The sequence below is a fragment of the Passer domesticus genome, chromosome 8 (assembly GCF_036417665.1).
Source record: "Passer domesticus isolate bPasDom1 chromosome 8, bPasDom1.hap1, whole genome shotgun sequence".
Lineage (NCBI taxonomy): Eukaryota > Metazoa > Chordata > Aves > Passeriformes > Passeridae > Passer > Passer domesticus.
In genome coordinates this window covers 42,284,196-42,296,252 of record NC_087481.1, presented here as the reverse complement: position 1 = coordinate 42,296,252, position 12,057 = coordinate 42,284,196, and the positions used below count along the sequence as shown (strand labels likewise).

At 43.7% G+C, this 12,057-nt stretch overlaps 2 long non-coding RNA genes across 3 annotated transcripts in view; both read right to left on the bottom strand.

Moving 5' to 3' along the window:
* Positions 1–38: 38 nt before the first annotated feature.
* The window catches only part of LOC135306594 (uncharacterized), a 34,948-nt gene continuing 22,929 nt past the window's right edge, over positions 39–12,057 (bottom strand). The window contains exon 6 of one of the 2 annotated variants that reach the window (XR_010367390.1): positions 39–151. This is a non-coding gene — a long non-coding RNA (uncharacterized LOC135306594). Of the gene's footprint in view, positions 152–6,030; positions 6,263–12,057 lie in introns of those variants that run through there. The other variant, XR_010367388.1, reaches the window with a different exon arrangement.
* Positions 2,620–6,016, bottom strand: LOC135306597 (uncharacterized). Its single transcript, XR_010367394.1, has 2 exons — positions 5,812–6,016; positions 2,620–4,351 (listed from the first exon to the last, which is right to left on the bottom strand). It is a non-coding gene; the product is annotated as an uncharacterized LOC135306597 (long non-coding RNA).

Genomic DNA, 12,057 nt, shown 5'->3' with positions numbered 1-12,057 from the left:
AACTAATTTCTGGTCAGGATTTGAAATCATGCCTGCAGGAACTTACTCTTAAACAGATGCTCCAGAACTCTTTAAGGAGGGTCACATATCTCATGTCATCGTTTGATGGGTGTCTGGTCAGAAGTCTCTTCCCTTCCTGCTACAGCTGTCCCTGTGAAATAGCAAACATGTTTTCTGGTCATTGTGTGCTCTGTGAATAATTTCTCTAAAAGGTTATTTACAGAAAAGTCAGGGTCCATTTTCTTAACTCTAAAAACATGGAGGTTGAACCAAATCTTGTTTGTTTAAAATCCTGTAACTCTCAGTGTGGTACAATTCTGAATTTGTAAAATAATTTCAAGATGTTAAAATAATTTTGCAGATAAATAAAAATCCCCAAACCTACAAGGGATTTTTCTTTATCAATCCTTTGGTTTTGAAAAAATATATATAAAAATTTAGATATTGTATTTTTCCCTAATGAGATAGCCCAGAAATATACAGGCAGAAGAATGCATGGAACACACCTTGTCTAGATGCTTTTTGTGTCTCTTAAGCCTCCATGAACATCAGGTCTCATTGCAACGTTTCCCCTCAGGAAATATCATGGTGTATTCCAGAGATTTTTTTCCCCAAGAGTTTCATCTGTACCTGTCTTCAAGCAAGACAGGTACAAGGTGGGTATTTTTGGTAGGTTGCTCATGCTGTTGATAGTCAGAAGTGTCTGTAGTTTTATGAATGTTTTCAGTTCTGGTGTGTTCAGTTCTGTTTTTGTAAGAAAGAATCCTCTACCCTCTCCCACCCTACAGCTACGTGCTGTCATCCTCCCTTCCACTATGCTGGAACATTTTGTGTGGTCATGTGGAGCTCTGGTTGTGCTTAAGCCAGGGAAAAAACTCAGAAAGGTTGGTGCATCCTCCTTGGAAAGATGGTGAGGGCCAGGAGCAGGGGCTGAGCTCAGCAGTGACTCAGTGCAGCACCTGAAGGCCAGGCACCAGCTCCAAGGCTGGAACTCACCACACTGATGTAGGTGCAGGAAAGGGTGACTAAATCAACCCCTGGGAGAGACTCAAACAGAGTACCTCTGGATTCAGAGCCCAAGTTCACTTCTGGTGCTTGTCTGCCTACACATGCACAGAAGGGGAATGTGCACAAAGGTTATATTTTGCAAGAACCGCCCAAAAAAGGTACAGTGAATATTTTTTGCTTGTGGTGTGATTTGACACATGACATGCCACAGCAACCTTCCAGGGCACAGAATGTGATCCCACTATGTATCTGATATAATTAAGGATGTATGACTTCAGTACCAACTGTAGCCTGAAGTGATACCATTGAACTGAGATACGACATTGTGGTTTTGCTTTCCATCTAGGGAATTGCAATATGTGCTAAAAATACTGTTTGGCACATGGAAATGCAGACTGTTATCTTGTGCAGAGTGGGACATGGAATGTCTATCCCCATAGAAGTCACCACAGAAGAGGGAAAACGGACATTTTAAGGAAGCCTTCTTGTGTTGCCAGCAAGATAAGCTGAGGCTGGGTTGATATTCTTTATCCCTCTCTCCACTCTGTCCCTTGCAGAATGAGGAATGCTCTGTTTAGAAGTGAGTCATAGCTAAATAAAACCAGCATAGGTAATCATTTGCACCATATTAGGCATCAATTTTCCATCACACATTGTATCTATGTAGCTACTGAAGACGTTGTTTTCTTCCCTGTGTTTTTTCATGGGAAGATGCATTTATTTTTAAGCTGTATTTAAAGTCACTCATCTCTAGGGAAACATGGAGGGGATACTTGACAGGATAGGACCTCATCCTCTCTCCAAAGCCACTTTGTGCCCAGGCTCTACTATCCCAACTCTGGGTGGCACACCATGACTGTGGTTTAAGAGAGCATCCAGGAAAGAAGGCTTGTTCTGACAATCTTTTTAGAAAAAGTATCCAAAATCCTGTCTGAAGTTATGGTTACAGACAGCAGCATCTGCTGAATTATTTAAATTGATGCCTTCAGGTTCTATAGAATCAGAAACGTGGGGAGCAGATAAATTTATACACTATTTACTTGTGAAGGACAATAAGATAATAAACAAAACATTCTAGATAAATAACAAATTAACAAAAGTGATTGAATTTCAGCCTTAGAGAGCTGTAGAGATAAGTCCTGCCCATTTTACCCGTATGAGTAGTTTCATTAACAACAATCTGCTTCTTAGTAAATTGCCAGTAATAATAAAAACAAATAACTTGTTCTTTTGTTTCTCTGCTGCTAGGCATTTTAATAATTCCAGATGTACTCATTAAAACTGGTGCTTTTATACTCAAATGTCGTAAAACACTCTTGCATTACTGTTAAACCACTCCATCTCCCTTTTCTGTCTGAGCATCCATATAGCCACAGAAGAAGCAAAGGAAAATAAAAACCTCCAGAACAGGTGCAAGAGCAGGATGATGCAACTGTCTGCTCACTCTGCCCACAGGAGCAATGTGGCACCTCGGGGCTGTGAGCATGGATCCAGAAAGTGGCACTGAGTGAATTCCAAAATGTTGACAACATCTGATATGTGCAAGAGGGCCACTGAGTGCACAGAACTGCGTGTCCAGCGGAACATAATACCATGCAAACACCACTGGGGTTAGATTTGCACACAGCAATCATTTATTTGCTATAAAAACAGATGTGCTCTATAATTGCATCTAAAAGGTGCACTACCAACATTAACTATCCAAAACCTGTATGAAGAGAAAGGTTTCATCACCTTTATAATTTATTTGAAAAAGTTGTTCTCCATTTTCTTATGCTATAAGTACCAATTTTAAAAAAGTACTGAGTGACATCTATGTTACAGGTTTTAAAATATTTTTTACTTTGTCACTTTTTAATCTTTATAATGACTGTATACTAAGAGGAAAAAGGGGTGACACAGCACTAAGATTGTTTTAAAAGCATTGTTTGTTCTTTTATATTATTCAGGAAGTACTTAAGGCTGTTCAGGAGAATCATGATATTTAATATGCACATGTACAATACGTAGTCTGCAAAAATAAGTTGGCAGACTTTTGCATGGAGCTGTTTCTTACATCTCTTTCCTAAGCAATTGTACATTTAGGAATCTGTTGGCAGTTTTTTATTCTGCCCATGAGAAGTGACACTGCAAGAGGCTCACTTTGTGTCCATTTTTCTCAGGAGCATTACTGAGAGGACAACTGGCTCAGTACTGCCACAACTCTGGAGGGAGAGATCTCACTCAACTGCCCCTGTGAATGAGGAAAACGGAGGTAAAACAATACAAATTTGGATTTTTGGCCACACTTCCAGGAGCTACACTTCAGAAGCTAGTGGAGTTCTGTACCGGCATTATTCATCCTTGTTTTTGAAGCCCCTGAATCTGTCATGCTCAGTGTTGTTCAGAACTGGAATAGCAAGACAGGCCCAAAGACAGCTGGCAATCTGTGTGTGATACAGCCGATCAATGAGTGCTAATAGATGGAAATAAGGAAATAACTCTGTTATGGCTGCTCAGCCTTTTGAAGAATTGGTATACAGAGAAGGTGAGAGAGGTTAAAAACTCACTGTTTTCTAGGGGAAAAAAAAAATTGTTTCCAAATTGAAGGACTGCTCGTTGTCTTTTTCTTGTCTATTTGAAGATTCATCTTAACACTGATGGGTATCTAGTGAGTTTGAAGTATTTCCTCTTAAACTTTTAGTGTTTTTGATGTATGATTGTGGAACCCTGTTGAATGGCTACAAAGTTGTGATCTCTGGGTTAAGGAGGGTTCTCTTAACTTTAGGGATCTGTCCTATGGTCAAAACTGGTCCCACCAGAGTTCAGTATTTCAGTGATGCTCTGCAGACAGAAATCCAGCACCTCTGGCTCTTGTGTAGATTTATCAAGAAAATAAAACTGAGACCAGGATGCTGTCACTGTCCACAGGTCATAGCAAACACATTTCAAGGGGAAAAAAAAATCACTTGACTCTTTGTACTGCACCAAGGATAACACAGTCCCAACCCAAACAAGTAAGGATTATTAATGGTAACAGACAGCTGGAAACACAGGTCAAGGACAGAAGATGTCCCTGCCTCAGTAGTTTTCCATTTGCTCATGATGCAAAGTGACCACCTGACAGCTCTCCTGGCTTGTTGTAGTCTCATGGGCAAAGCACTAACTGCGATGTGCTCGGGGTTCATGTGAGCTCAGCTCACGTGGTAAGTCAGACTCCAGACTCCCAGTCTGTGGGTGGAACTCCTCTGATGGCATTTCCTTAAAAGCTGTAGCACTATGCCCTTTATTCTCTGCTGCATAAGCTTGGGCCCATTTAATCAAAGGTATCATGATTAAAACTGGTTGGCAGTGGAGTGTCTGCCTAAAGGTGATGGAAAAGAAGAGAGAACTGAGTGATAGCAAGTGAAGCCAAACTATAAGTGGTATGAACCTTGTTTTCCTTTTCAAAGTAGAACTAAATGTATGTGATTTAATTAAAAATGAAAAAAAATATATATATATATAAAACGTTTCATTTTAATAAGAAGAAATGCTGAAAATTTTTTTGCTACCAAGGAAATGTGGATGACATTGGCTGGCAACACAGTAGTACAATGGGAATTTTTTCACGTTGCCACAGTATATGTTTTCATTTTTCTATTGAGATCTCACTACTGTAATGCCAGCCAACTGAGAAGAACTTTTCATGTTTTGGATGGTAATAAATCTTCCACAAAGCATTAACCAACACCTTGGGCAGCTTTTCTGGTTGATACTACTCTAGATCCCACATTACAAATTGCTCAAACAGGAGAAAGGCCTTAGGTACACATTTCAAACATTTCCTTTCTAGTTTTGGTCAGCATCATGTGACTACATGAGTGAAATAGCAAGGCATTCATCAATAATAGTGGCAAACTACAGCTCATGCTTTGAGTTAAAAAAGAAAACAAAAGCAAAACCACTTTTCCTTCCCCACTTCCCCTCCTTATTCCCATCTAACAGTTCAACAGACTTTGTGAAAAGTCTTGGAATGATTTCTCTCTTCAATGCTTCTAATTTAAATGACTTGCTAGAAATGAATATTTAATGACATTACTCTCCAATGTTTCATCTCTTTAGTGCTAATTATTTCAATAGGACATATAGGAAAGGCAAAGGTCACTTTTCTATATTGTCTGCATTAACACTATAAAACTATCTTTGTTTGATAGTTAAAGTTCTCACTTCTGTATTTCCTAATTTTTACTTTTCAGTGTCTCCTAAAGAAAGTGACACTGTTTGAAGTGTCATGGGGTTAACCCTGCAGTCAACCAATTACGTCCTCATTAGAAAAAAGATATGTGACTGCTAGCACTTAATCCTTAGTTTTTCTTTCTCTTCAAGCCAAAGCAATCTTCGATTTCCATACTGGAAATTCTCATAGCAGTACCCCTAAACAAAGTATTGTTTAATCCTCCAGGTCAGTTTGATATAGTGTCCTTTGCTTGAGCAAGGAAGCAAGGTCTGCTTAGGCACCTACATGCTTGGTGCTAAGGAAGTTTCCACTTTGGAGTAAATAGTTTCCACTAGACCTCACTCTTCTTGTAGTAAAAAAAAAAACCCAAACCAAAACCCAAAATAAATCAACCTTCCATCTGCATTCCTTTTGCATTTTGATGGGCACAAACGAAACAAAATAACCTCCAAAACCACAAACTTATGTCATTTGATCAAATGGAAGGACGTACAGTACAAAGCTGGAAATCTTTTCCATATACCTTAGCCAAGGTCAGGACAGCTCTGTGTACAACCTGTTGCCTGGGGTGTCAGAATTTCAGATGTACTTTCAGAGGCTCTTACCAGTTCTTTCATGCAACATCCTCACTGAGGAAAACAACTTGCAAGTCCAGGCTCTTCACCCTTTGAAGTTCCCTCCTGTTCCTTAACTCATACTCGACCTTCAGCAGCCCATCTTTCATAAGGTGCAATTTGCAGTGATAGTCTTCCTCTGTTCTGGTTTCTGCCTGACTCGAAGTCTGGCTGAGCATCCAGGTGGACCTTCACACTGGAGGTCAAATAACAAAAGCCATTGGGAATGGACTACAGAGATCAGCACGGGGGCTCACGGTGGCTTCTGCCTGCCCCTTGCTGGTGACATCTCCCAGGTGAGGGCACTGAGAGCTGCTCTGTGATGCCAGAGCAGCATAAAGCAAGACCAGTGCAGCCAAACAGCATGAATGCTTTTGAGCATGTGGCAATAATTTCTCCAGCCTACTCTGTGTCACTGAGCAGCCCAAAGGTGGGGAAACACCTAAAAGGAGGAAAGAAGCACAGTCTCAGACTTCTACTTCTCATCCTCCAACTTCTGAACTACATGAAAATCAGAAAATCTAACTTTCTAAAATTTTATTCACAAGTGTGGCACTTCACTGCTCTAATACTTTGGACAGCTTTTCCCTCAATACCTTCATATGGCCTTTTATCACCCACACTAAGTTTTCTGATGGAGGGTGTGGTGGCTTTGCATGCCCTTACCCATTCCCACTGCCAGTCTCCTGAGTACCCAGCATCCTCGTTCACAGTAATCACATGCATGAATCTAACAAAGCAATTCCAGTTTTATGAAGTGCAGATTTCTGTAAAGGAGTTATTATGGCCCCCCAGGGCAGAAGCCCAGCGGGGAGGCCGGTTGTCCAGGATAGCTCAACGAGGGTCCAGGATCGCCCAGCGGGGGGTTCAGGCAGCTCAGGCGGCTATAGTGATTTGCAGCCAGCTCTTTAGTGATTTCAGCTCTTTTAGCTCGCCTGGGGCCGTCACCCTGGGCATCGCCGCAGCAGACGCAGAGAGAGAGAGCAGCGCTGTATGGGTTCCGCAGGGTTCTTTATTGGGGTCTCCGCGAAGGGTCCATTGACAGCTCTCCTCTGCCGAACCGGGCAGAGCTAGGGGTTTTTATACCTTACAGGGGGATTGAAAACTGTCCAATAGTAAGGGTCAGGGGAAAAGTGGCCTATGGATCTACAGAGAGATAACAGGGTCCGAAAGGCGGAAGAGAGGGTCTTCTAAACCCTTAGTCATGCTGACTTTGGTATTTCCTAGCTCAGGCCTCTGTTCTCCAAGGCCTTGCAGGCCTTGTGCCTGCTACAACTCCACTTTCTGTATTTAGAAAAAAGGCGTTTCCTATGGTTCTCTTAAAACAGTGGACAAGGCATGAGAACATAAGTAACACGATGACAATTACAAGAAAAATCCACAAGATTCCCTTAACCAAAGATGCAACCCATCCTGTTAATCCCCATTGACCGAAGAGATCATTGACCCAGTCTGGGGTCTGTTCTACTTTTAAGTCCTTCACAAGTCCCTTCAGTTTCTGGATGTTGGCATGGATGGATTCCGAGCGTGAAGAGAGATTGAAGCAGCACATCCCTTCGAAGTCCTCGCAGCCATGTCCGTGGGCAAGCAGCAGGAAGTCAATTGCTGCTCGATTTTGGAGGGAGGCATGTCTTGTGGTTTCTTCTTCCTTTAAGAGATCGCTCAGGGCAGCAGAAGTAGCGTTAGCTTGCTTACTGAGCCAGCACCCAAGGTGATTTATGTCACCCAGGGCCTTAGCTGCAGCTACCCATGGTAGGAATATAGAGACCGCTATCTTTTTAGGTTTGTTCCAATCGTATAATTTGGGATCGCAATTTTCATCAAATGCTGTGTAGGACCTTTTGTGGCGTTTTAACTCGCTCTCTTTTTTCCAATTGTGCAACAAGGTGATATTTGGAGTAAGGGTGGAAAGTTTTCCTAGGGTACAGGGACCTCCCTGGAGTCATGAGGGGATCCCAGCCCATACTCTGTCACCACAGATGAGAAACGTTCCCTTGGGTAGAATTTTGGGATGGAGAGAGGACACAGAGATCACACGAGCAGTGTAATTACACCAATCGTGAGGGTTGTAGGCTTTGTTAATTGGTGATATGTCTTTTCGGTATGTGTTTTTGTTCAGATCAATTTCAGGCAAATTATTCTTTGGACGTCTAAAGTAAAATTTGACACAGAAGGTGGCCTTAGAGGACCCCAATAGATCCAATTCTTGAGGTTCCTCAAGAGCGTTGGGCAGTATTTTTGTCCACTCGTCCCAAGTTTCTACCTGGTGGGGTCTCTTACCTGTGGTGCGGAGAAGCTCTGAATTATAGGCTGGCCAATCATCGGCTACAAAAGGAATTCCTACTAGACATGTGGAAAGTGGGTTATCAACGCTCCCCATGGATAAGCACATGTTATCCTGTTTTAATGTTCTTGCTAAGGTTACCCAGACATTATGGCTCGGCTGTGGGCCGATCCAACCTACGGCACATGGCACGGTGAGGAACATCCAGGCAGCAGTGAGGACAGCGCCAACGGAGATATTTTTCATCTTTGGGCAGGAATGGGGCTTCTGATAGGGAATATAAGCAAAACTTGTTATTTTTATGGTAGGAGGGGAGGGTTAGGGTTCCTTTCTTGTTCCTTTCCTCTGTTCCTCCCACCTCCCCCCTTTATTTTTAGTTTTTTACTGGTTTTTTTTTGTTTTTTCTATGATGCTAAGGGTGGGGGAGTGGGTAAAAGGTTAGAGGCTTTTGGTAAGGGTAGATAAAAGGGACAATAGGGTTTTTAGGGTACAAAGGGTAATAACATCTAATTCAAAGAACAGTTTTGTTTTCAGGCTGTGCCTGGTCTAGGGCTTGATGCCACAGAATGTTGTTCAGCTTTCTGGTTTGTCTGCTGCTGTGTGATGGGACAGTCGTCTCCTCCATTTGTGGATGTTTGGCGACGTCTTCGTCTCCAGGCCGAGCTGGTCTGGTTTTGAGGAGGTCTCGTGTTTGACTCAGGAGGATTCTTGTCACTGCTTGTGGAAGTGGTATTTGCAGTGCCTAGGTATGGTTTTATGTTTTTCCCTGGGTACCATCTTGGACCAGATGGTAGCAGAACACACGCATATCCTCTTCCCCAGGTGATGAGTTCGAAAGGTCCCGAGACTTTATGTGTTTCTGGATCCTTCGCCAGCACAGGTGGTTTCTCTGTGAGCTTTGCTTGGGTGGTATTTGCAAAGTGGCGAAGTATGGGTGGATCAGGCTCTGAGGTTGTACAGTTCAGGAAGTTGATGACATAGAGAGCCTTGCAAAGTCTTTCAACTGGAGAGGTGATTTTTGTTCCTCTCTGTTGCTGATTGAGGACTCTTTTGAGAGTTTGGTGTGTCCTTTCCACGATGGATTGTCCTGTGGGGTTTGCAGGTATACCTGTCTTGTGTTGTATTCCCCACTCACTGAAGAACTCTTTTAACTTACGAGAGGTATAGGCAGGTCCATTGTCTGTTTTGATCCCCTTTGGTACTCCCAGGGTGGCAAATGCGAGGAGAAAATGTTTTATGGTGTGCTGCGCAGTTTCTCCTGTATGTGTTGATGCAAATACTGCTCCTGAGAATGTATCAACCGATACATGCACATACTTTGACCTTCCAAAAGGTGCAAAGTGGGTTACATCTGTCTGCCACAGCTGGCAGCTGTTTAAACCTCGGGGATTGACTCCCGTCCCCATAGATGGTATCTGGTAGTTTTGACAGTTCGGGCATGTAGCAACAATAGCTTTTGCCTGATCTTTTGAAAGCTTGAACATTCTGATAAGGGCAGGCACATTTTGATGAAAAAATGAATGTGACAACTTTGCCTGGGCAAAGATGTTAGGGACATTAGCAGTCTCTATTGCCATGGCTAAGGTGTCTGCTTTCCTGTTCCCTTCTGCAATGAAACCTGGGAGGTCAGTGTGTGACCTCACATGCATTATATAGTAAGGTTGTTTTCTGTGGGAAATTAAGCGTGTTAATGTGGAAATCAATTGGTATAACTTTGGATTGGAAACCTCTTTGAGAAGAGCATGTTCTGCTCTCATAGCTATGCCAGCAACATAAGCTGAATCTGTGACCAGATTAAAAGGTTCGTCTTTGAATTTCTCAAAGGCTCTGACAACAGCTGCTAACTCCGCAATCTGTGGAGATCCCTCCACTATTTTTATGTCAGATTCCCAATTTTGGGTCTTAGGGTCCCTCCATGTCATTACCGACTTGTGGGATGACCCTGAGCCATCTGTAAAGACAGTTAGAGCTTTGAGAGGTGTCCTACTTTGGACTAATTTTGGAGTCAGATGAAATGTCACATCACGATTAAAAAGCTTATGTTTTGGGATATGCACTGAAATTTGGCCTGTATAGCTGTCTAAGGCATACTGGAGACTCTCATTGGTCTGGAGCAAATGTTCCAGGTCCCCAGTGGTCATTGGCAAATATATGCATGTGAACTCACACCCTGCAAGGGAACGGAGGCGAGTTCTAGCCTTTTTTATTAAATGTGCCATAATTTCTTGGAAGGTGGTAATTGTTTTTGTGGGTTGGTTATTTGTAAAGATCCACTCCAGGATTAGTAAAGGGTCTCGAAGTTGAGTGTCCCATTGGAAAATCAGTCCATAGAACCTAGGTGCTTTTCCCAGAATGACGAACTGGAAAGGCAGGCTGGGCTCGAAGCGATGGGCTTTGCGTGAAGACAGGGCTTCTTGGACCTTGGTGATGGCATCTCGGGCCTCTGGTGTTAGAGTGCATGGAGAGTCCAGATTCTCCTTGCCCCGAAGAAGGCTGAACAGTGGAGCGAGGTCCTCTGTTGTAATTCCTAGCAGTGGACGTACCCAGTTGATGGATCCGCACAGACTGTGTAAGTCTCTTAGGGTTTTTGGGTCGTCTCGGATGGTGAGCTGCTGGGGTACGATGGTCCGTTCCCGGATCTGGAGTCCAAGGTAAGTCCATGGATTGGTGTACTGTATTTTGTCCTCACGGATCTCAAATCCTGCCTTTTCTATGGTTTCAATAGTCTTTTTAACTGCTTTGTCCAAGTACGTTTTTTCTGGTGCACAGACCAGAATATCGTCCATATAGTGATGGATGATCGCACCTGGGAATAGGTCCCGAACAGGAGACAGGATGTGAGCAACATACCACTGGCATATACTTGGACTGCACTTTAGTCCTTGTGGAAGAAAACACCAATGATATCTCTTGAGTGGAGCCTCTCTGTTAAGAGAGGGAACGGAGAAGGCAAACCGTGGAGCGTCCTGGGGATGCAGCGGGATGCTGAAGAAACAGTCTTTAATATCAATGATAGCAAGTGTCCAGTCTCTAGGCAGCATCGATGGTGAGGGCAGGCCAGGCTGAAGGGGACCCATGTCCTCGATGACCTCGTTGATTTTTCGAAGATCGTGGAGGAGCCTCCACCTGTCCATTCCAGGCTTTTGTAGTACGAAGACTGGAGAATTCCAAGGGCTGGTGGTCTCTACGATGTGGCCTTTGGCGAGCTGTTCATCCACAAGGGCATGTAGTGCGCGCAGTTTGACTTTAGAGAGGGGCCACTGCTCGATCCAGATCGGGTCATGGCATTTCCAGGTGAGACGAGGAGTGTCTGGCAGTGCGCGCTCCTCAGTGGCCCCAATTAGAAATCCGGACTGGGAATACGTAGGGAGGCTCCCCACTGACATAAAATGTCCCGTCCATACAAGGTGATGGGGGCCCTTACCACAAATGGGCGGATGGTAGCCAACTTGCCTTCAGGCCCTTCGACGAGGATGTTGTTCTTGCTCCGCATGGAAACTGTAGCTCCACCGATCCCTGTGATCATGCCTGCCACAGGTTGTAGCTCCCAGTGTGCTGGCCATTCTGAGCGGGCGATGATGGTCACGTCTGCACCGGTATCCAGCATCCCTGGTAGGTGGAACTTCTCTCCTCTGCAGGTAAGACCGCACTCGATGACAGGCTTACTCGGTCCCACAACTTGTATCCACATTGCTGTGGGGTTGAGAGGAAGCTGTTCCCTGTGATTCTTAGGGAGTAGAAAGGCCTGTGCGAATGGGGTACCCTTTGGAAGAAAATATGGTAAGTCTGTGCAGTACACCTGGACAAAGATTTCTTGTCCCGGGTGCACTGTTTGTACTTCTGGAACAACAAATATTTCCTTTGGGCTATGGAGAGAATCACCTATAATTAGAATGTTAGAAGGACCTCCTTTTGGTCCACGTTTGCCTGTGGGAACACGATAAACATTGTTA